This window comes from Engystomops pustulosus, chromosome 9 (genome assembly GCF_040894005.1).
Source record: "Engystomops pustulosus chromosome 9, aEngPut4.maternal, whole genome shotgun sequence".
Lineage (NCBI taxonomy): Eukaryota > Metazoa > Chordata > Amphibia > Anura > Leptodactylidae > Engystomops > Engystomops pustulosus.
This window is the reverse complement of record NC_092419.1, coordinates 62,191,374-62,209,141: the sequence shown is the minus strand read 5'-3', so window position 1 is coordinate 62,209,141 and position 17,768 is coordinate 62,191,374. Positions and strand designations below refer to the sequence as shown.

The 17,768-nt window shown below is 45.0% G+C and overlaps 51 pseudogenes; all 51 read right to left on the bottom strand.

The window, feature by feature from the left end:
- Positions 1–198: 198 nt before the first annotated feature.
- On the bottom strand, positions 199–317 carry LOC140089745 (5S ribosomal RNA; annotated as a pseudogene).
- Positions 318–386: 69 nt separating this feature from the next.
- On the bottom strand, positions 387–505 carry LOC140082377 (5S ribosomal RNA; annotated as a pseudogene).
- A 259-nt stretch (positions 506–764) lies between these two features.
- Positions 765–883, bottom strand: LOC140083224 (5S ribosomal RNA; annotated as a pseudogene).
- A 69-nt stretch (positions 884–952) lies between these two features.
- Positions 953–1,071, bottom strand: LOC140082366 (5S ribosomal RNA; annotated as a pseudogene).
- Positions 1,072–1,141: 70 nt separating this feature from the next.
- Positions 1,142–1,260, bottom strand: LOC140092225 (5S ribosomal RNA; annotated as a pseudogene).
- Positions 1,261–1,330: 70 nt separating this feature from the next.
- LOC140094272 (5S ribosomal RNA) lies at positions 1,331–1,449 on the bottom strand (annotated as a pseudogene).
- A 70-nt stretch (positions 1,450–1,519) lies between these two features.
- Positions 1,520–1,638, bottom strand: LOC140095189 (5S ribosomal RNA; annotated as a pseudogene).
- Positions 1,639–1,708: 70 nt separating this feature from the next.
- On the bottom strand, positions 1,709–1,827 carry LOC140083222 (5S ribosomal RNA; annotated as a pseudogene).
- Positions 1,828–1,896: 69 nt separating this feature from the next.
- Positions 1,897–2,015, bottom strand: LOC140082355 (5S ribosomal RNA; annotated as a pseudogene).
- A 70-nt stretch (positions 2,016–2,085) lies between these two features.
- LOC140092224 (5S ribosomal RNA) lies at positions 2,086–2,204 on the bottom strand (annotated as a pseudogene).
- A 70-nt stretch (positions 2,205–2,274) lies between these two features.
- Positions 2,275–2,393, bottom strand: LOC140094270 (5S ribosomal RNA; annotated as a pseudogene).
- Positions 2,394–2,463: 70 nt separating this feature from the next.
- On the bottom strand, positions 2,464–2,582 carry LOC140089733 (5S ribosomal RNA; annotated as a pseudogene).
- Positions 2,583–2,651: 69 nt separating this feature from the next.
- On the bottom strand, positions 2,652–2,770 carry LOC140092436 (5S ribosomal RNA; annotated as a pseudogene).
- Positions 2,771–3,218: 448 nt separating this feature from the next.
- On the bottom strand, positions 3,219–3,337 carry LOC140081974 (5S ribosomal RNA; annotated as a pseudogene).
- Positions 3,338–3,407: 70 nt separating this feature from the next.
- LOC140086602 (5S ribosomal RNA) lies at positions 3,408–3,526 on the bottom strand (annotated as a pseudogene).
- A 69-nt stretch (positions 3,527–3,595) lies between these two features.
- On the bottom strand, positions 3,596–3,714 carry LOC140082344 (5S ribosomal RNA; annotated as a pseudogene).
- A 69-nt stretch (positions 3,715–3,783) lies between these two features.
- On the bottom strand, positions 3,784–3,902 carry LOC140097492 (5S ribosomal RNA; annotated as a pseudogene).
- A 428-nt stretch (positions 3,903–4,330) lies between these two features.
- Positions 4,331–4,449, bottom strand: LOC140087255 (5S ribosomal RNA; annotated as a pseudogene).
- Positions 4,450–4,897: 448 nt separating this feature from the next.
- On the bottom strand, positions 4,898–5,016 carry LOC140078938 (5S ribosomal RNA; annotated as a pseudogene).
- A 69-nt stretch (positions 5,017–5,085) lies between these two features.
- LOC140083628 (5S ribosomal RNA) lies at positions 5,086–5,204 on the bottom strand (annotated as a pseudogene).
- A 70-nt stretch (positions 5,205–5,274) lies between these two features.
- Positions 5,275–5,393, bottom strand: LOC140095188 (5S ribosomal RNA; annotated as a pseudogene).
- A 70-nt stretch (positions 5,394–5,463) lies between these two features.
- Positions 5,464–5,582, bottom strand: LOC140089721 (5S ribosomal RNA; annotated as a pseudogene).
- A 69-nt stretch (positions 5,583–5,651) lies between these two features.
- Positions 5,652–5,770, bottom strand: LOC140086465 (5S ribosomal RNA; annotated as a pseudogene).
- A 70-nt stretch (positions 5,771–5,840) lies between these two features.
- LOC140094269 (5S ribosomal RNA) lies at positions 5,841–5,959 on the bottom strand (annotated as a pseudogene).
- Positions 5,960–6,217: 258 nt separating this feature from the next.
- LOC140090475 (5S ribosomal RNA) lies at positions 6,218–6,336 on the bottom strand (annotated as a pseudogene).
- A 448-nt stretch (positions 6,337–6,784) lies between these two features.
- Positions 6,785–6,903, bottom strand: LOC140097125 (5S ribosomal RNA; annotated as a pseudogene).
- Positions 6,904–7,350: 447 nt separating this feature from the next.
- On the bottom strand, positions 7,351–7,469 carry LOC140081722 (5S ribosomal RNA; annotated as a pseudogene).
- A 70-nt stretch (positions 7,470–7,539) lies between these two features.
- On the bottom strand, positions 7,540–7,658 carry LOC140078310 (5S ribosomal RNA; annotated as a pseudogene).
- Positions 7,659–7,727: 69 nt separating this feature from the next.
- LOC140086464 (5S ribosomal RNA) lies at positions 7,728–7,846 on the bottom strand (annotated as a pseudogene).
- Positions 7,847–8,105: 259 nt separating this feature from the next.
- On the bottom strand, positions 8,106–8,224 carry LOC140091280 (5S ribosomal RNA; annotated as a pseudogene).
- A 259-nt stretch (positions 8,225–8,483) lies between these two features.
- Positions 8,484–8,602, bottom strand: LOC140097124 (5S ribosomal RNA; annotated as a pseudogene).
- Positions 8,603–8,860: 258 nt separating this feature from the next.
- Positions 8,861–8,979, bottom strand: LOC140086462 (5S ribosomal RNA; annotated as a pseudogene).
- A 448-nt stretch (positions 8,980–9,427) lies between these two features.
- Positions 9,428–9,546, bottom strand: LOC140097123 (5S ribosomal RNA; annotated as a pseudogene).
- Positions 9,547–9,993: 447 nt separating this feature from the next.
- On the bottom strand, positions 9,994–10,112 carry LOC140081721 (5S ribosomal RNA; annotated as a pseudogene).
- A 70-nt stretch (positions 10,113–10,182) lies between these two features.
- LOC140083257 (5S ribosomal RNA) lies at positions 10,183–10,301 on the bottom strand (annotated as a pseudogene).
- A 69-nt stretch (positions 10,302–10,370) lies between these two features.
- LOC140082333 (5S ribosomal RNA) lies at positions 10,371–10,489 on the bottom strand (annotated as a pseudogene).
- Positions 10,490–10,558: 69 nt separating this feature from the next.
- LOC140097491 (5S ribosomal RNA) lies at positions 10,559–10,677 on the bottom strand (annotated as a pseudogene).
- An 806-nt stretch (positions 10,678–11,483) lies between these two features.
- LOC140084950 (5S ribosomal RNA) lies at positions 11,484–11,602 on the bottom strand (annotated as a pseudogene).
- A 70-nt stretch (positions 11,603–11,672) lies between these two features.
- On the bottom strand, positions 11,673–11,791 carry LOC140098025 (5S ribosomal RNA; annotated as a pseudogene).
- Positions 11,792–12,050: 259 nt separating this feature from the next.
- On the bottom strand, positions 12,051–12,169 carry LOC140088760 (5S ribosomal RNA; annotated as a pseudogene).
- A 70-nt stretch (positions 12,170–12,239) lies between these two features.
- LOC140078937 (5S ribosomal RNA) lies at positions 12,240–12,358 on the bottom strand (annotated as a pseudogene).
- Positions 12,359–12,427: 69 nt separating this feature from the next.
- On the bottom strand, positions 12,428–12,546 carry LOC140082321 (5S ribosomal RNA; annotated as a pseudogene).
- Positions 12,547–12,805: 259 nt separating this feature from the next.
- On the bottom strand, positions 12,806–12,924 carry LOC140097122 (5S ribosomal RNA; annotated as a pseudogene).
- Positions 12,925–13,182: 258 nt separating this feature from the next.
- Positions 13,183–13,301, bottom strand: LOC140078936 (5S ribosomal RNA; annotated as a pseudogene).
- Positions 13,302–13,748: 447 nt separating this feature from the next.
- On the bottom strand, positions 13,749–13,867 carry LOC140088759 (5S ribosomal RNA; annotated as a pseudogene).
- Positions 13,868–14,315: 448 nt separating this feature from the next.
- On the bottom strand, positions 14,316–14,434 carry LOC140082538 (5S ribosomal RNA; annotated as a pseudogene).
- A 448-nt stretch (positions 14,435–14,882) lies between these two features.
- LOC140088758 (5S ribosomal RNA) lies at positions 14,883–15,001 on the bottom strand (annotated as a pseudogene).
- A 70-nt stretch (positions 15,002–15,071) lies between these two features.
- LOC140088757 (5S ribosomal RNA) lies at positions 15,072–15,190 on the bottom strand (annotated as a pseudogene).
- Positions 15,191–15,449: 259 nt separating this feature from the next.
- Positions 15,450–15,568, bottom strand: LOC140078935 (5S ribosomal RNA; annotated as a pseudogene).
- Positions 15,569–16,393: 825 nt separating this feature from the next.
- On the bottom strand, positions 16,394–16,512 carry LOC140086359 (5S ribosomal RNA; annotated as a pseudogene).
- A 258-nt stretch (positions 16,513–16,770) lies between these two features.
- Positions 16,771–16,889, bottom strand: LOC140096314 (5S ribosomal RNA; annotated as a pseudogene).
- Positions 16,890–17,768: the final 879 nt, after the last annotated feature.

The following is a 17,768-nucleotide window of genomic DNA, read 5'->3' as shown; positions in this document are numbered from 1 at the left end:
GTTCAAAAAGGTCACCAGACCTTGTGATTCCCAGCCAGTCTCCCATGCTGGTATTTGCCAAGCCTTAAGCTGCATCGCTGCTGCGATCTGACAAGAGCATGCACATTCCGCTTAGAATGGCCATTGACAGCAGCTTTTCAATTTGAACCTTTTTTTACTATCTCATAGAGAAACTAACACAATTTTCAGGTTCAAAAAGGTCAACGGAACTTGGGATTCCCAGCCAGTCTCCCATGCTGGTACTTGCCAAGCCTTAAGCTGCATTGCTGCTGCGATCTGACGAGAGCAGGCACATTCAGCTTAGAATGGCCGTTGACAGCAGCTGTTCAATTTGAACCTTCTTTTACTATCTCATAGAGAAACTAACACATTTTCAGGTTCAAAAAGGTCAACGGAACTTGGAATTCCCAGCCAGTCTCCCATGCTGGTACTTGCCAAGCCTTAAGCTGCATTGCTGCTGCGATCTGACGAGAGCAGGCACATTCAGCTTAGAATGGCCGTTGACAGCAGCTGTTCAATTTGAACCTTCTTTAACTATCTCATAGAGAAACTAACACAATTTTCAGGTTCAAAAACGTCAACAGAACTTGGGATTCCCAGCCAGTCTCCCATGCTGGTACTTGCCAAGCCTTAAGCTGCATTGCTGCTGTGATCTGACGAGAGCAGGCTCATTCAGCTTAGAATGGCCGTTGACAGCAGCTGTTCAATTTGAACCTTCTTTTACTATCTCATAGAGAAACTAACACAATTTTCAGGTTCAAAAAGGTCAACGGAACTTGGGATTCCCAGCCAGTCTCCCATGCTGGTACTTGCCAAGCCTTAAGCTGCATTGCTGCTGCGATCTGACGAGAGCAGGCACATTCAGCTTAGAATGGCCGCTGACAGGAGCTGTTCAATTTGAACCTTCTTTTACTATCTCATAGACAAACTAACACATTTTCAGGTTCAAAAAGGTCAACGGAACTTGGAATTCCCAGCCAGTCTCCCATGCTGGTACTTGCCAAGCCTTAAGCTGCATTGCTGCTGCGATCTGACGAGAGCAGGCACATTCAGCTTAGAATGGCCGTTGACAGCAGATGTTCAATTTGAACCTTCTTTAACTATCTCATAGAGAAACTAACACAATTTTCAGGTTCAAAAAGGTCAACAGAACTTGGGATTCCCACCCAGTCTCCCATGCTGGTACTTGCCAAGCCTTAAGCTGCATTGCTGCTGTGATCTGACGAGAGCAGGCACATTCAGCTTAGAATGGCCGTTGACAGCAGCTGTTCAATTTGAACCTTCTTTTACTATCTCATAGAGAAAATAACTCAATTTTCAGGTTCAAAAAGGTCAACGGATCTTGGGATTCCTACCCAGTCTCCCATGCTGGTACTTGCCAAGCCTTAAGCTGCATTGCTGCTGCGATCTGACGAGAGCAGGCACATTCAGCTTAGAATGGCCGTTGACAGCAGCTGTTCAATTTGAACCTTCTTTAACTATCTCATAGAGAAACTAACACAATTTTCAGGTTCAAAAAGGTCAACAGAACTTGGGATTCCCAGCCAGTCTCCCATGCTGGTACTTGCCAAGCCTTAAGCTGCATTGCTGCTGTGATCTGACGAGAGCAGGCTCATTCAGCTTAGAATGGCCGTTGACAGCAGCTGTTCAATTTGAACCTTCTTTTACTATCTCATAGAGAAACTAACACAATTTTCAGGTTCAAAAAGGTCAACGGAACTTGGGATTCCCAGCCAGTCTCCCATGCTGGTACTTGCCAAGCCTTAAGCTGCATTGCTGCTGCGATCTGACGAGAGCAGGCACATTCAGCTTAGAATGGCCGCTGACAGGAGCTGTTCAATTTGAACCTTCTTTTACTATCTCATAGACAAACTAACACATTTTCAGGTTCAAAAAGGTCAACGGAACTTGGAATTCCCAGCCAGTCTCCCATGCTGGTACTTGCCAAGCCTTAAGCTGCATTGCTGCTGCGATCTGACGAGAGCAGGCACATTCAGCTTAGAATGGCCGTTGACAGCAGCTGTTCAATTTGAACCTTCTTTAACTATCTCATAGAGAAACTAACACAATTTTCAGGTTCAAAAAGGTCAACAGAACTTGGGATTCCCACCCAGTCTCCCATGCTGGTACTTGCCAAGCCTTAAGCTGCATTGCTGCTGTGATCTGACGAGAGCAGGCACATTCAGCTTAGAATGGCCGTTGACAGCAGCTGTTCAATTTGAACCTTCTTTTACTATCTCATAGAGAAAATAACTCAATTTTCAGGTTCAAAAAGGTCAACGGATCTTGGGATTCCTACCCAGTCTCCCATGCTGGTACTTGCCAAGCCTTAAGCTGCATTGCTGCTGCGATCTGACGAGAGCAGGCACATTCAGCTTAGAATGGCCGTTGACAGCAGCTGTTCAATTTGAACCTTCTTTTACTATCTCATAGAGAAACTAACACAATTTTCAGGTTCAAAAAGGTCAACGGAACTTGGGATTCCCAGCCAGTCTCCCATGCTGGTACTTGCCAAGCCTTAAGCTGCATTGCTGCTGCGATCTGACGAGAGCAGGCACATTCAGCTTAGAATGGCCGTTGACAGCAGCTGTTCAATTTGAACCTTCTTTTACTATCTCATAGAGAAACTAACACATTTTCAGGTTCAAAAAGGTCAACGGAACTTGGAATTCCCAGCCAGTCTCCCATGCTGGTACTTGCCAAGCCTTAAGTTGCATTGCTGCTGCGATCTGACGAGAGCAGGCACATTCAGCTTAGAATTGCCGTTGACAGCAGCTGTTCAATTTGAACCTTCTTTTACTATCTCATAGAGAAACTAACACAATTTTAAGGTTCAAAAAGGTCAACAGAACTTGGGATTCCCAGCCAGTCTCCCATGCTGGTACTTGCCAAGCCTTAAGCTGCATCGCTGCTGCGATCTGAAAAGAGCACACACATTCAGCTTAGAATGGCCGTTGACAGCAGTTGTTAAATTTGAACCTTCTTCTACTATCTCATAGAGAAACTAACACAATTTTCAGGTTCAAAAAGGTCACCAGAACTTGGGATTCCCAGCCAGTCTCCCATGCTGGTATTTGCCAAGCCTTAAGCTGCATCGCTGCTGCGATCTGACAAGAGCACGCACATTCCGCTTAGAATGGCCGTTGACAGCAGCTTTTCAATTTGAACCTTCTTTTACTATCTCATAGAGAAACTAACACAATTTTCAGGTTCAAAAAGGTCAATGGAACTTGGGATTCCCAGCCAGTCTCCCATGCCGGTACTTGCCAAGCCTTAAGCTGCATTGCTGCTGCGATCTGACGAGAGCAGGCACTTTCAGCTTAGAATGGCCATTGACAGCAGCTGTTCAATTTGAACCTTCTTTTACTATCTCATAGAGAAACTAACACAATTTTCAGGTTCAAAAAGGTCAACGGAACTTGGGATTCCCAGCCAGTCTCCCATGCTGGTACTTGCCAAGCCTTAAGCTGCATTGCTGCTGCGATCTGACGAGATCAGGCACATTCAGCTTAGAATGGCCGTTGACAGCAGCTGTTCAATTTGAACCTTCTTTTACTATCTCATAGAGAAACTAACACATTTTCAGGTTCAAAAAGGTCAACGGAACTTGGAATTCCCAGCCAGTCTCCCATGCTGGTACTTGCCAAGCCTTAAGCTGCATTGCTGCTGCGATCTGACGAGAGCAGGCACATTCAGCTTAGAATGGCCGTTGACAGCAGCTGTTCAATTTGAACCTTCTTTTACTATCTCATAGACAAACTAACACATTTTCAGGTTCTAAAAGGTCAACGGAACTTCGAATTCCCAGCCAGTCTCCCATGCTGGTACTTGCCAAGCCTTAAGCTGCATTGCTGCTGTGATCTGACGAGAGCAGGCACATTCAGCTTAGAATGGCCGTTGACAGCAGCTGTTCAATTTGAACCTTCTTTTACTATCTCATAGAGAAAATAACTCAATTTTCAGGTTCAAAAAGGTCAACGGATCTTGGGATTCCTACCCAGTCTCCCATGCTGGTACTTGCTGCTGCGATCTGACGAGAGCAGGCACATTCAGCTTAGAATGGCCGTTGACAGCAGCATTTCAAATTGAACCTTCTTTTACTATCTTATAGAGAAACTAAAACAATTTTCAAGTTCAAAAAGGTCAACAGAACTTGGGATTCCCAGCCAGTCTCCCATGCTGGTACTTGCCAAGCCTTAAGCTGCATCGCTGCTGCGATCTGACAAGAGCACGCACATTCAGCTTAGAATGGCCGTTTACAGCAGCTGTTTAATTTGAACCTTCTTTTGCTATCTCATAGAGAAACTAACACAATTTTCAGGTTCAAAAAGGTCAACGGAACTTGGGATTCCCAGCCAGTCTCCCATGCTGGTACTTGCCAAGCCTTAAGCTGCATCGCTGCTGCGATCTGACAAGAGCAGGCACATTCAGCTTAGAATGGCCGTTGACAGCAGCATTTCAAATTGAACCTTCTTTTACTATCTCATAGAGAAACTAAAACAATTTTCAAGTTCAAAAAGGTCAACAGAACTTGGGATTCCCAGCCAGTCTCCCATGCTGGAACTTGCCAAGCCGTAAGCTGCATCGCTGTTGCGATCTGACAAGAGCACGCACATTCAGCTTAGAATGGCCGTTGACAGCAGCTGTTCAATTTGAACCTTCTTTTACTATCTCATAGAGAAACTAACACAATTTTCAGGTTCAAAAAGGTCAACGGAACTTGGGATTCCCAGCCAGTCTCCCATGCTGGTATTTGCCAAGCCTTAAGCTGCATTGCTGCTGCGATCTGACAAGAGCAGGCACATTCAGCTTAGAATGGCCATTGACAGCAGCTGTTCAATTTGAACCTTCTTTTACTATCTCATAGAGAAACTAAAACAATTTTCAAGTTCAAAAAGGTCAACAGAACTTGGGATTCCCAGCCAGTCTCCCATGCTGGTACTTGCCAAGCCTTAAGCTGCATTGCTGCTGCGATCTGACGAGAGCAGGCACATTCAGCTTAGAATGGCCGTTGACAGCAGCTGTTCAATTTGAACCTTCTTTTACTATCTCATAGAGAAACTAACACATTTTCAGGTTCAAAAAGGTCAACGGAACTTGGAATTCCCAGCCAGTCTCCCATGCTGGTACTTGCCAAGCCTTAAGCTACATTGCTGCTGCGATCTGACGAGAGCAGGCACATTCAGCTTAGAATGGCCGTTGACAGCAGCTGTTCAATTTGAACCTTCTTTAACTATCTCATAGAGAAACTAACACAATTTTCAGGTTCAAAAAGGTCAACAGAACTTGGGATTCCCAGCCAGTCTCCCATGCTGGTACTTGCCAAGCCTTAAGCTGCATTGCTGCTGTGATCTGACGAGAGCAGGCTCATTCAGCTTAGAATGGCCGTTGACAGCAGCTGTTCAATTTGAACCTTCTTTTACTATCTCATAGAGAAACTAACACAATTTTCAGGTTCAAAAAGGTCAACGGAACTTGGGATTCCCAGCCAGTCTCCCATGCTGGTACTTGCCAAGCCTTAAGCTGCATTGCTGCTGCGATCTGACGAGAGCAGGCACATTCAGCTTAGAATGGCCGTTGACAGCAGCTGTTCAATTTGAACCTTCTTTTACTATCGCATAGAGAAACTAACACATTTTCAGGTTCAAAAAGGTCAACGGAACTTGGAATTCCCAGCCAGTCTCCCATGCTGGTACTTGCCAAGCCTTAAGCTGCATTGCTGCTGTGATCTGACGAGAGCAGGCACATTCAGCTTAGAATGGCCGTTGACAGCAGCTGTTCAATTTGAACCTTCTTTTACTATCTCATAGAGAAAATAACTCAATTTTCAGGTTCAAAAAGGTCAACGGATCTTGGGATTCCTACCCAGTCTCCCATGCTGGTACTTGCCAAGCCTTAAGCTGCATTGCTGCTGCGATCTGACGAGAGCAGGCACATTCAGCTTAGAATGGCCGTTGACAGCAGCATTTCAAATTGAACCTTCTTTTACTATCTCATAGAGAAACTAAAACAATTTTCAAGTTAAAAAGGTCAACAGAACTTGGGATTCCCAGCCAGTCTCCCATGCTGGAACTTGCCAAGCCTTAAGCTGCATCGCTGCTGCGATCTGACAAGAGCACGCACATTCAGCTTAGAATGGCCGTTGACAGCAGCTGTTCAATTTGAACCTTCTTTTACTATCTCATAGAGAAACTAACACAATTTTCAGGTTAAAAATGGTCAACAGAACTTGGGATTCCCAGCCAGTCTCCCATGCTGGTACTTGCCAAGCCTTAAGCTGCATTGCTGCTGTGATCTGACGAGAGCAGGCACATTCAGCTTAGAATGGCCGTTGACAGCAGCTGTTCAATTTGAACCTTCTTTTACTATCTCATAGAGAAAATAACTCAATTTTCAGGTTCAAAAAGGTCAACGGATCTTGGGATTCCTACCCAGTCTCCCATGCTGGTACTTGCCAAGCCTTAAGCTGCATTGCTGCTGCGATATGACGAGAGCAGGCACATTCAGCTTAGAATGGCCGTTGACAGCAGCATTTCAAATTGAACCTTCTTTTACTATCTCATAGAGAAACTAAAACAATTTTCAAGTTCAAAAAGGTCAACAGAACTTGGGATTCCCAGCCAGTCTCCCATGCTGGAACTTGCCAAGCCTTAAGCTGCATCGCTGCTGCGATCTGACAAGAGCACGCACATTCAGCTTAGAATGGCCGTTGACAGCAGCTGTTCAATTTGAACCTTCTTTTACTATCTCATAGAGAAACTAACACAATTTTCAGGTTAAAAATGGTCAACAGAACTTGGGATTCCCAGCCAGTCTCCCATGCTGGTACTTGCCAAGCCTTAAGCTGCATCGCTGCTGCGATCTGACAAGAGCACGCACATTCAGCTTAGAATGGCCGTTGACAGCAGCTGTTCAATTTGAACCTTCTTTTGCTATCTCATAGAGAAACTAACACAATTTTCAGGTTCAAAAAGGTCACCAGAACTTGGGATTCCAAGCCAGTCTCCCATGCTGGTACTTGCCAAGCCTTAAGCTCCATCGCTGCTGCGATCTGACAAGAGCACGCACATTCAGCTTAGAATGGCCGTTGACAGCAGCTGTTCAATTTGAACCTTCTTTTACTATCTCATAGAGAAACTAACACATTTTCAGGTTCAAAAAGGTCAACAGAACTTGGGATTCCCAGCCAGTCTCCCATGCTGGTATTTGCCAAGCCTTAAGCTGCATCGCTGCTGCGATCTGACAAGAGCACGCACATTCCGCTTAGAATGGCCGTTGACAGCAGCTTTTCAATTTGAACCTTCTTTTACTATCTCATAGAGAAACTAACACAATTTTCAGGTTCAAAAAGGTCAACGGAACTTGGGATTCCCAGCCAGTCTCCCATGCCGGTACTTGCCAAGCCTTAAGCTGCATTGCTGCTGCGATCTGACGAGAGCAGGCACTTTCAGCTTAGAATGGCCATTGACAGCAGCTGTTCAATTTGAACCTTCTTTTACTATCTCATAGAGAAACTAACACAATTTTCAGGTTCAAAAAGGTCAACGGAACTTGGGATTCCCAGACAGTCTCCCATGCTGGTACTTGCCAAGCCTTAAGCTGCATTGCTGCTGCGATCTGACGAGAGCAGGCACATTCAGCTTAGAATGGCCATTGACAGCAGCTGTTCAATTTGAACCTTCTTTTACTATCGCATAGAGAAACTAACACATTTTCAGGTTCAAAAAGGTCAACGGAACTTGGAATTCCCAGCCAGTCTCCCATGCTGGTACTTGCCAAGCCTTAAGCTGCATTGCTGCTGTGATCTGACGAGAGCAGGCACATTCAGCTTAGAATGGCCGTTGACAGCAGCTGTTCAATTTGAACCTTCTTTTACTATCTCATAGAGAAAATAACTCAATTTTCAGGTTCAAAAAGGTCAACGGATCTTGGGATTCCTACCCAGTCTCCCATGCTGGTACTTGCCAAGCCTTAAGCTGCATTGCTGCTGCGATATGACGAGAGCAGGCACATTCAGCTTAGAATGGCCGTTGACAGCAGCATTTCAAATTGAACCTTCTTTTACTATCTCATAGAGAAACTAAAACAATTTTCAAGTTCAAAAAGGTCAACAGAACTTGGGATTCCCAGCCAGTCTCCCATGCTGGAACTTGCCAAGCCTTAAGCTGCATCGCTGCTGCGATCTGACGAGAGCAGGCACATTCAGCTTAGAATGGCCGTTGACAGCAGCATTTCAAATTGAACCTTCTTTTACTATCTCATAGAGAAACTAAAACAATTTTCAAGTTCAAAAAGGTCAACAGAACTTGGGATTCCCAGCCAGTCTCCCATGCTGGAACTTGCCAAGCCTTAAGCTGCATCGCTGCTGCGATCTGACAAGAGCACGCACATTCAGCTTAGAATGGCCGTTGACAGCAGCTGTTCAATTTGAACCTTCTTTTACTATCTCATAGAGAAACTAACACAATTTTCAGGTTAAAAATGGTCAACAGAACTTGGGATTCCCAGCCAGTCTCCCATGCTGGTACTTGCCAAGCCTTAAGCTGCATCGCTGCTGCGATCTGACAAGAGCACGCACATTCAGCTTAGAATGGCCGTTGACAGCAGCTGTTCAATTTGAACCTTCTTTTGCTATCTCATAGAGAAACTAACACAATTTTCAGGTTCAAAAAGGTCACCAGAACTTGGGATTCCAAGCCAGTCTCCCATGCTGGTACTTGCCAAGCCTTAAGCTCCATCGCTGCTGCGATCTGACAAGAGCACGCACATTCAGCTTAGAATGGCCGTTGACAGCAGCTGTTCAATTTGAACCTTCTTTTACTATCTCATAGAGAAACTAACACATTTTCAGGTTCAAAAAGGTCAACGGAACTTGGAATTCCCAGCCAGTCTCCCATGCTGGTACTTGCCAAGCCTTAAGCTGCATTGCTGCTGTGATCTGACGAGAGCAGGCACATTCAGCTTAGAATGGCCGTTGACAGCAGCTGTTCAATTTGAACCTTCTTTTACTATCTCATAGAGAAAATAACTCAATTTTCAGGTTCAAAAAGGTCAACGGATCTTGGGATTCCTACCCAGTCTCCCATGCTGGTACTTGCCAAGCCTTAAGCTGCATTGCTGCTGCGATATGACGAGAGCAGGCACATTCAGCTTAGAATGGCCGTTGACAGCAGCATTTCAAATTGAACCTTCTTTTACTATCTCATAGAGAAACTAAAACAATTTTCAAGTTCAAAAAGGTCAACAGAACTTGGGATTCCCAGCCAGTCTCCCATGCTGGAACTTGCCAAGCCTTAAGCTGCATCGCTGCTGCGATCTGACAAGAGCACGCACATTCAGCTTAGAATGGCCGTTGACAGCAGCTGTTCAATTTGAACCTTCTTTTACTATCTCATAGAGAAACTAACACAATTTTCAGGTTAAAAATGGTCAACAGAACTTGGGATTCCCAGCCAGTCTCCCATGCTGGTACTTGCCAAGCCTTAAGCTGCATCGCTGCTGCGATCTGACAAGAGCACGCACATTCAGCTTAGAATGGCCGTTGACAGCAGCTGTTCAATTTGAACCTTCTTTTGCTATCTCATAGAGAAACTAACACAATTTTCAGGTTCAAAAAGGTCACCAGAACTTGGGATTCCAAGCCAGTCTCCCATGCTGGTACTTGCCAAGCCTTAAGCTCCATCGCTGCTGCGATCTGACAAGAGCACGCACATTCAGCTTAGAATGGCCGTTGACAGCAGCTGTTCAATTTGAACCTTCTTTTACTATCTCATAGAGAAACTAACACATTTTCAGGTTCAAAAAGGTCAACAGAACTTGGGATTCCCAGCCAGTCTCCCATGCTGGTATTTGCCAAGCCTTAAGCTGCATCGCTGCTGCGATCTGACAAGAGCACGCACATTCCGCTTAGAATGGCCGTTGACAGCAGCTTTTCAATTTGAACCTTCTTTTACTATCTCATAGAGAAACTAACACAATTTTCAGGTTCAAAAAGGTCAACGGAACTTGGGATTCCCAGCCAGTCTCCCATGCCGGTACTTGCCAAGCCTTAAGCTGCATTGCTGCTGCGATCTGACGAGAGCAGGCACTTTCAGCTTAGAATGGCCATTGACAGCAGCTGTTCAATTTGAACCTTCTTTTACTATCTCATAGAGAAACTAACACAATTTTCAGGTTCAAAAAGGTCAACGGAACTTGGGATTCCCAGACAGTCTCCCATGCTGGTACTTGCCAAGCCTTAAGCTGCATTGCTGCTGCGATCTGACGAGATCAGGCACATTCAGCTTAGAATGGCCGTTGACAGCAGCTGTTCAATTTGAACCTTCTTTTACTATCTCATAGAGAAACTAACACATTTTCAGGTTCAAAAAGGTCAACGGAACTTGGAATTCCCAGCCAGTCTCCCATGCTGGTACTTGCCAAGCCTTAAGCTGCATTGCTGCTGCGATCTGACGAGAGCAGGCACATTCAGCTTAGAATGGCCGTTGACAGCAGCTGTTCAATTTGAACCTTCTTTTACTATCTCATAGACAAACTAACACATTTTCAGGTTCAAAAAGGTCAACGGAACTTCGAATTCCCAGCCAGTCTCCCATGCTGGTACTTGCCAAGCCTTAAGCTGCATTGCTGCTGTGATCTGACGAGAGCAGGCACATTCAGCTTAGAATGGCCGTTGACAGCAGCTGTTCAATTTGAACCTTCTTTTACTATCTCATAGAGAAAATAACTCAATTTTCAGGTTCAAAAAGGTCAACGGATCTTGGGATTCCTACCCAGTCTCCCATGCTGGTACTTGCTGCTGCGATCTGACGAGAGCAGGCACATTCAGCTTAGAATGGCCGTTGACAGCAGCATTTCAAATTGAACCTTCTTTTACTATCTTATAGAGAAACTAAAACAATTTTCAAGTTCAAAAAGGTCAACAGAACTTGGGATTCCCAGCCAGTCTCCCATGCTGGAACTTGCCAAGCCTTAAGCTTCATCGCTGCTGCGATCTGACAAGAGCACACACATTCAGCTTAGAATGGCCGTTGACAGCAGCTGTTCAATTTGAACCTTCTTTTACTATCTCATAGAGAAACTAACACAATTTTCAGGTTAAAAATGGTCAACAGAACTTGGGATTCCCAGCCAGTCTCCCATGCTGGTACTTGCCAAGCCTTAAGCTGCATCGCTGCTGCGATCTGACAAGAGCACGCACATTCAGCTTAGAATGGCCGTTTACAGCAGCTGTTTAATTTGAACCTTCTTTTGCTATCTCATAGAGAAACTAACACAATTTTCAGGTTCAAAAAGGTCAACGGAACTTGGGATTCCCAGCCAGTCTCCCATGCTGGTACTTGCAACGCCTTAAGCTGCATCGCTGCTACGATCTGAAAAGAGCACACACATTCAGCTTAGAATGGCCGTTGAGAGCAGTTGTTCAATTTGAACCTACTTCTACTATCTCATAGAGAAACTAACACAATTTTCAGGTTCAAAAAGGTCAACGGAACTTGGGATTCCCAGCCAGTCTCCCATGCTGGTACTTGCCAAGCCTTAAGCTACATTGCTGCTGCGATCTGACGAGAGCAGGCACATTCAGCTTAGAATGGCCGTTGACAGCAGCTGTTCAATTTGAACCTTCTTTTACTATCTCATAGAGAAACTAACACAATTTTCAGGTTCAAAAAGGTCAACGGAACATGGGATTCCCAGCCAGTCTCCCATGCTGGTACTTGCCAAGCCTTAAGCTGCATTGCTGCTGCGATCTGACAAGAGCAGGCACATTCAGCTTAGAATGGCCATTGACAGCAGCTGTTCAATTTGAACCTTCTTTTACTATCTCATAGAGAAACTAACACAATTTTCAGGTTCAAAAAGGTCAACAGAACTTGGGATTCCCAGACAGTCTCCCATGCTGGTACTTGCCAAGCCTTAAGCTGCATCGCTGCTGCAATCTGACAAGAGCACGCACATTCAGCTTAGAATGGCCGTTGACAGCAGCTGTTCAATTTGAAACTTCTTTTACTATCTCATAGAGAAACTAACACAATTTTCAGGTTCAAAAAGGTCAACGGAACTTGGGATTCCCAGCCAGTCTCCCATGCTGGTACTTGCCAAGCCTTAAGCTGCATTGCTGCTGCGATCTGACAAGAGCAGGCACATTCAGCTTAGAATGGCCGTTGACAGCAGCATTTCAAATTGAACCTTCATTTACTATCTCATAGAGAAACTAAAACAATTTTCAAGTTCAAAAAGGTCAACAGAACTTGGGATTCCCAGCCAGTCTCCCATGCTGGTACTTGCCAAGCCTTAAGCTGCATTGCTGCTGCGATCTGACGAGAGCAGGCACATTCAGCTTAGAATGGCCGTTGACAGCAGCTGTTCAATTTGAACCTTCTTTTACTATCTCATAGAGAAACTAACACATTTTTAGGTTCAAAAAGGTCAACGGAACTTGGAATTCCCAGCCAGTCTCCCATGCTGGTACTTGCCAAGCCTTAAGCTGCATTGCTGCTGCGATCTGACGAGAGCAGGCACATTCAGCTTAGAATGGCCGTTGACAGCAGCATTTCAAATTGAACCTTCTTTTACTATCTCATAGAGAAACTAAAACAATTTTCAAGTTCAAAAAGGTCAACAGAACTTGGGATTCCCAGCCAGTCTCCCATGCTGGAACTTGCCAAGCCTTAAGCTGCATCGCTGCTGCGATCTGACAAGAGCACGCACATTCAGCTTAGAATGGCCGTTGACAGCAGCTGTTCAATTTGAACCTTCTTTTACTATCTCATAGAGAAACTAACACAATTTTTAGGTTAAAAATGGTCAACAGAACTTGGGATTCCCAGCCAGTCTCCCATGCTGGTACTTGCCAAGCCTTAAGCTGCATCGCTGCTGCGATCTGACAAGAGCACGCACATTCAGCTTAGAATGGCCGTTGACAGCAGCTGTTCAATTTGAACCTTCTTTTGCTATCTCATAGAGAAACTAACACAATTTTCAGGTTCAAAAAGGTCACCAGAACTTGGGATTCCAAGCCAGTCTCCCATGCTGGTACTTGCCAAGCCTTAAGCTCCATCGCTGCTGCGATCTGACAAGAGCACGCACATTCAGCTTAGAATGGCCGTTGACAGCAGCTGTTCAATTTGAACCTTCTTTTACTATCTCATAGAGAAACTAACACATTTTCAGGTTCAAAAAGGTCAACAGAACTTGGGATTCCCAGCCAGTCTCCCATGCTGGTACTTGCCAAGCCTTAAGCTGCATTGCTGCTGCGATCTGACGAGAGCAGGCACATTCAGCTTAGAATGGCCGTTGACAGCAGCTGTTCAATTTGAACCTTCTTTTACTATCTCATAGAGAAACTAACACAATTTTCAGGTTCAAAAAGGTCAACAGAACTTGGGATTCCCAGCCAGTCTCCCATGCTGGTACTTGCCAAGCCTTAAGCTGCATCGCTGCTGCGATCTGAAAAGAGCACACACATTCAGCTTAGAATGGCCGTTGACAGCAGTTGTTCAATTTGAACCTTCTTCTACTATCTCATAGAGAAACTAACACATTTTCAGGTTCAAAAAGGTCAACAGAACTTGGGATTCCCAGCCAGTCTCCCATGCTGGTACTTGCCAAGCCTTAAGCTGCATCGCTGCTGCGATCTGAGAAGAGCACGCACATTCAGCTTAGAATGGCCGTTGACAGCAGCTGTTCAATTTGAACCTTCTTTTACTATCTCATAGAGAAACTAACACAATTTTCAGGTTCAAAAAGGTCAACGGAACTTGGGATTCCCAGCCAGTCTCCCATGCTGGTACTTGCCAAGCCTTAAGCTGCATTGCTGCTGCGATCTGACAAGAGCAGGCACATTCAGCTTAGAATGGCCGTTGACAGCAGCATTTCAAATTGAACCTTCTTTTACTATCTCATAGAGAAACTAAAACAATTTTCAAGTTCAAAAAGGTCAACAGAACTTGGGATTCCCAGCCAGTCTCCCATGCTGGAACTTGCCAAGCCTTAAGCTGCATCGCTGCTGCGATCTGACAAGAGCACGCACATTCAGCTTAGAATGGCCGTTGACAGCAGCTGTTCAATTTGAACCTTCTTTTACTATCTCATAGAGAAACTAACACAAGTTTCAGGTTCAAAAAGGTCAACAGAACTTGGGATTCCCAGCCAGTCTCCCATGCTGGTACTTGCCAAGCCTTAAGCTGCATCGCTTCTGCGATCTGAGAAGAGCATGCACATTCAGCTTAGAATTGCCGTTGACAGCAGCTTTTCAATTTGAACCTTCTTTTACTATCTCATACAGAAACTAACACAATTTTCAGGTTCAAAAAGGTCAACGGAACTTGGGATTCCCAGCCAGTCTCCCATGCTGGTACTTGCCAAGCCTTAAGCTGCATTGCTGCTGCGATCTGACGAGAGCAGGCACATTCAGCTTAGAATGGCCATTGACAGCAGCTGTTCAATTTGAACCTTCTTTTACTATCTCATAGAGAAACTAACACAATTTTCAGGTTCAAAAAGGTCAACAGAACTTGGGATTCCCTGCCAGTCTCCCATGCTGGTACTTGCCAAGCCTTAAGCTGCATCGCTGCTGCGATCTGAGAAGAGCACACACATTCTGCTTAGAATGGCCGTTGACAGCAGCTGTTCAATTTGAACCTTCTTCTACTATCTCATAGAGAAACTAACACAATTTTCAGGTTCAAAAAAGTCACCAGAACTTGGGATTCCCAACCAGTCTCCCATGCTGGTACTTGCCAAGCCTTAAGCTGCATCGCCGCTGCAATCTGACAAGAGCACGCACATTCAGCTTAGAATGGCCGTTGACAGCAGCTGTTCAATTTGAACCTTCTTTTACTATCTCATAGAGAAACTAACACAATTTTCAGGTTCAAAAAGGTCAACGGAACTTGGGATTCCCAGCCAGTCTCCCATGCTGGTACTTGCCAAGCCTTAAGCTGCATTGCTGCTGCGATCTGACAAGAGCAGGCACATTCAGCTTAGAATGGCCGTTGACAGAAGCTGTTCAATTTGAACCTTCTTTTACTATCTCATAGAGAAACAAACACAATTTTCAGGTTCAAAAAGGTCAACGGAACTTGGGATTCCCAGCCAGTCTCCCATGCTGGTACTTGCCAAGCCTTAAGCTGCATTGCTGCTGCGATCTGACAAGAGCAGGCACATTCAGCTTAGAATGGCCGTTGACAGCAGCATTTCAAATTGAACCTTCTTTTACTATCTCATAGAGAAACTAAAACAATTTTCAAGTTCAAAAAGGTCAACAGAACTTGGGATTCCCAGCCAGTCTCCCATGCTGGAACTTGCCAAGCCTTAAGCTGCATCGCTGCTGCGATCTGACAAGAGCACGCACATTCAGCTTAGAATGGCCGTTGACAGCAGCTGTTCAATTTGAACCTTCTTTTACTATCTCATAGAGAAACTAACACAATTTTCAGGTTCAAAAAGGTCAACAGAACTTGGGATTCCCAGCCAGTCTCCCATGCTGGTACTTGCCAAGCCTTAAGCTGCATTGCTGCTGCGATCTGACGAGAGCAGGCACATTCAGCTTAGAATGGCCGTTGACAGCAGTTGTTCAATTTGAACCTTCTTTTGCTATCTCATAGAGAAACTAACACAATTTTCAGGTTCAAAAAGGGCAACAGAACTTGGGATTCCCAGCCAGTCTCCCATGCTGGTACTTGCCAAGCCTTAAGCTGCATTGCTGCTGCAATCTGACAAGAGCAGGCACATTCAGCTTAGAATGGCCGGTGACAGCAGCTGTTCAATTTGAACCTTCTTTTGCTATCTCATAGAGAAACTAACACATTTTCAGGTTCAAAAAGGTCAACAGAACTTGGGATTCCCAGCCAGTCTCCCATGCTGGTACTTGCCAAGCCTTAAGCTGCATCGCTGCTGCGATCTGAAAAGAGCACACACATTCAGCTTAGAATGGCCGTTGACAGCAGTTGTTCAATTTGAACCTTCTTCTACTATCTCATAGAGAAACTAACACAATTTTCAGGTTCAAAAAAGTCACCAGAACTTGGGATTCCCAGCCAGTCTCCCATGCTGGTACTTGCCAAGCCTTAAGCTGCATCGCTGCTGCGATCTGACAAGAGCACGCACATTCAGCTTAGAATGGCCGTTGACAGCAGCTGTTCAATTTGAACCTTCTTTTACTATCTCATAGAGAAACTAACACAATTTTCAGGTTCAAAAAGGTCACCAGAACTTGGGATTCCCAGCCAGTCTCCCATGCTGGTACTTGCCAAGCCTTAAGCTGCATCGCTGCTGCGATCTGAGAAGAGCACGCACATTCAGCTTAGAATTGCCGTTGACAGCAGCTTTTCAATTTGAACCTTCTTTTACTATCTCATACAGAAACTAACACAATTTTCAGGTTCAAAAAGGTCTACGGAACTTGGGATTCCCAGCCAGTCTCCCATGCTGGTACTTGCCAAGCCTTAAGCTGCATTGCTGCTGCGATCTGACGAGAGCAGGCACATTCAGCTTAGAATGGCCATTGACAGCAGCTGTTCAATTTGAACCTTCTTTTGCTATCTCATAGAGAAACTAACACAATTTTCAGGTTCAAAAAGGTCACCAGAACTTGGGATTCCAAGCCAGTCTCCCATGCTGGTACTTGCCAAGCCTTAAGCTGCATCGCTGCTGCGATCTGACAAGAGCACGCACATTCAGCTTAGAATGGCCGTTGACAGCAGCTGTTCAATTTGAACCTTCTTTTACTATCTCATAGAGAAACTAACACATTTTCAGGTTCAAAAAGGTCAACGGAACTTGGAATTCCCAGCCAGTATCCCATGCTGGTACTTGCCAAGCCTTAAGTTGCATTGCTGCTGCGATCTGACGAGAGCAGGCACATTCAGCTTAGAATTGCCGTTGACAGCAGCTGTTCAATTTGAACCTTCTTTTACTATCTCATAGAGAAACTAACACAATTTTCAGGTTCAAAAAGGTCAACAGAACTTGGGATTCCCAGCCAGTCTCCCATGCTGGTACTTGCCAAGCCTTAAGCTGCATCGCTGCTGCGATCTGAAAAGAGCACACACATTCAGCTTAGAATGGCCGTTGACAGCAGTTGTTCAATTTGAACCTTCTTCTACTATCTCATAGAGAAACTAACACAATTTTCAGGTTCAAAAAGGTCACCAGAACTTGGGATTCCCAGCCAGTCTCCCATGCTGGTACTTGCCAAGCCTTAAGCTGCATCGCTGCTGCGATCTGAGAAGAGCACACACATTCAGCTTAGAATGGCCGTTGACAGCAGCTGTTCAATTTGAACCTTCTTTTACTATCTCATAGAGAAACTAACACAATTTTCAGGTTCAAAAAGGGCAACGGAACTTGGGATTCCAAGCCAGTCTCCCATGCTGGTACTTGCCAAGCCTTAAGCTGCATTGCTGCTGCAATCTGACAAGAGCAGGCACATTCAGCTTAGAATGGCCGGTGACAGCAGCTGTTCAATTTGAACCTTCTTTTGCTATCTCATAGAGAAACTAACACAATTTTCAGGTTCAAAAAGGTCAACAGAACTTGGGATTCCCAGCCAGTCTCCCATGCTGGTACTTGCCAAGCCTTAAGCTGCATCGCTGCTGCGATCTGAAAAGAGCACACACATTCAGCTTAGAATGGCCGTTGACAGCAGTTGTTCAATTTGAACCTTCTTCTACTATCTCATAGAGAAACTAACACAATTTTCAGGTTCAAAAAAGTCACCAGAACTTGGGATTCCCAGCCAGTCTCCCATGCTGGTACTTGCCAAG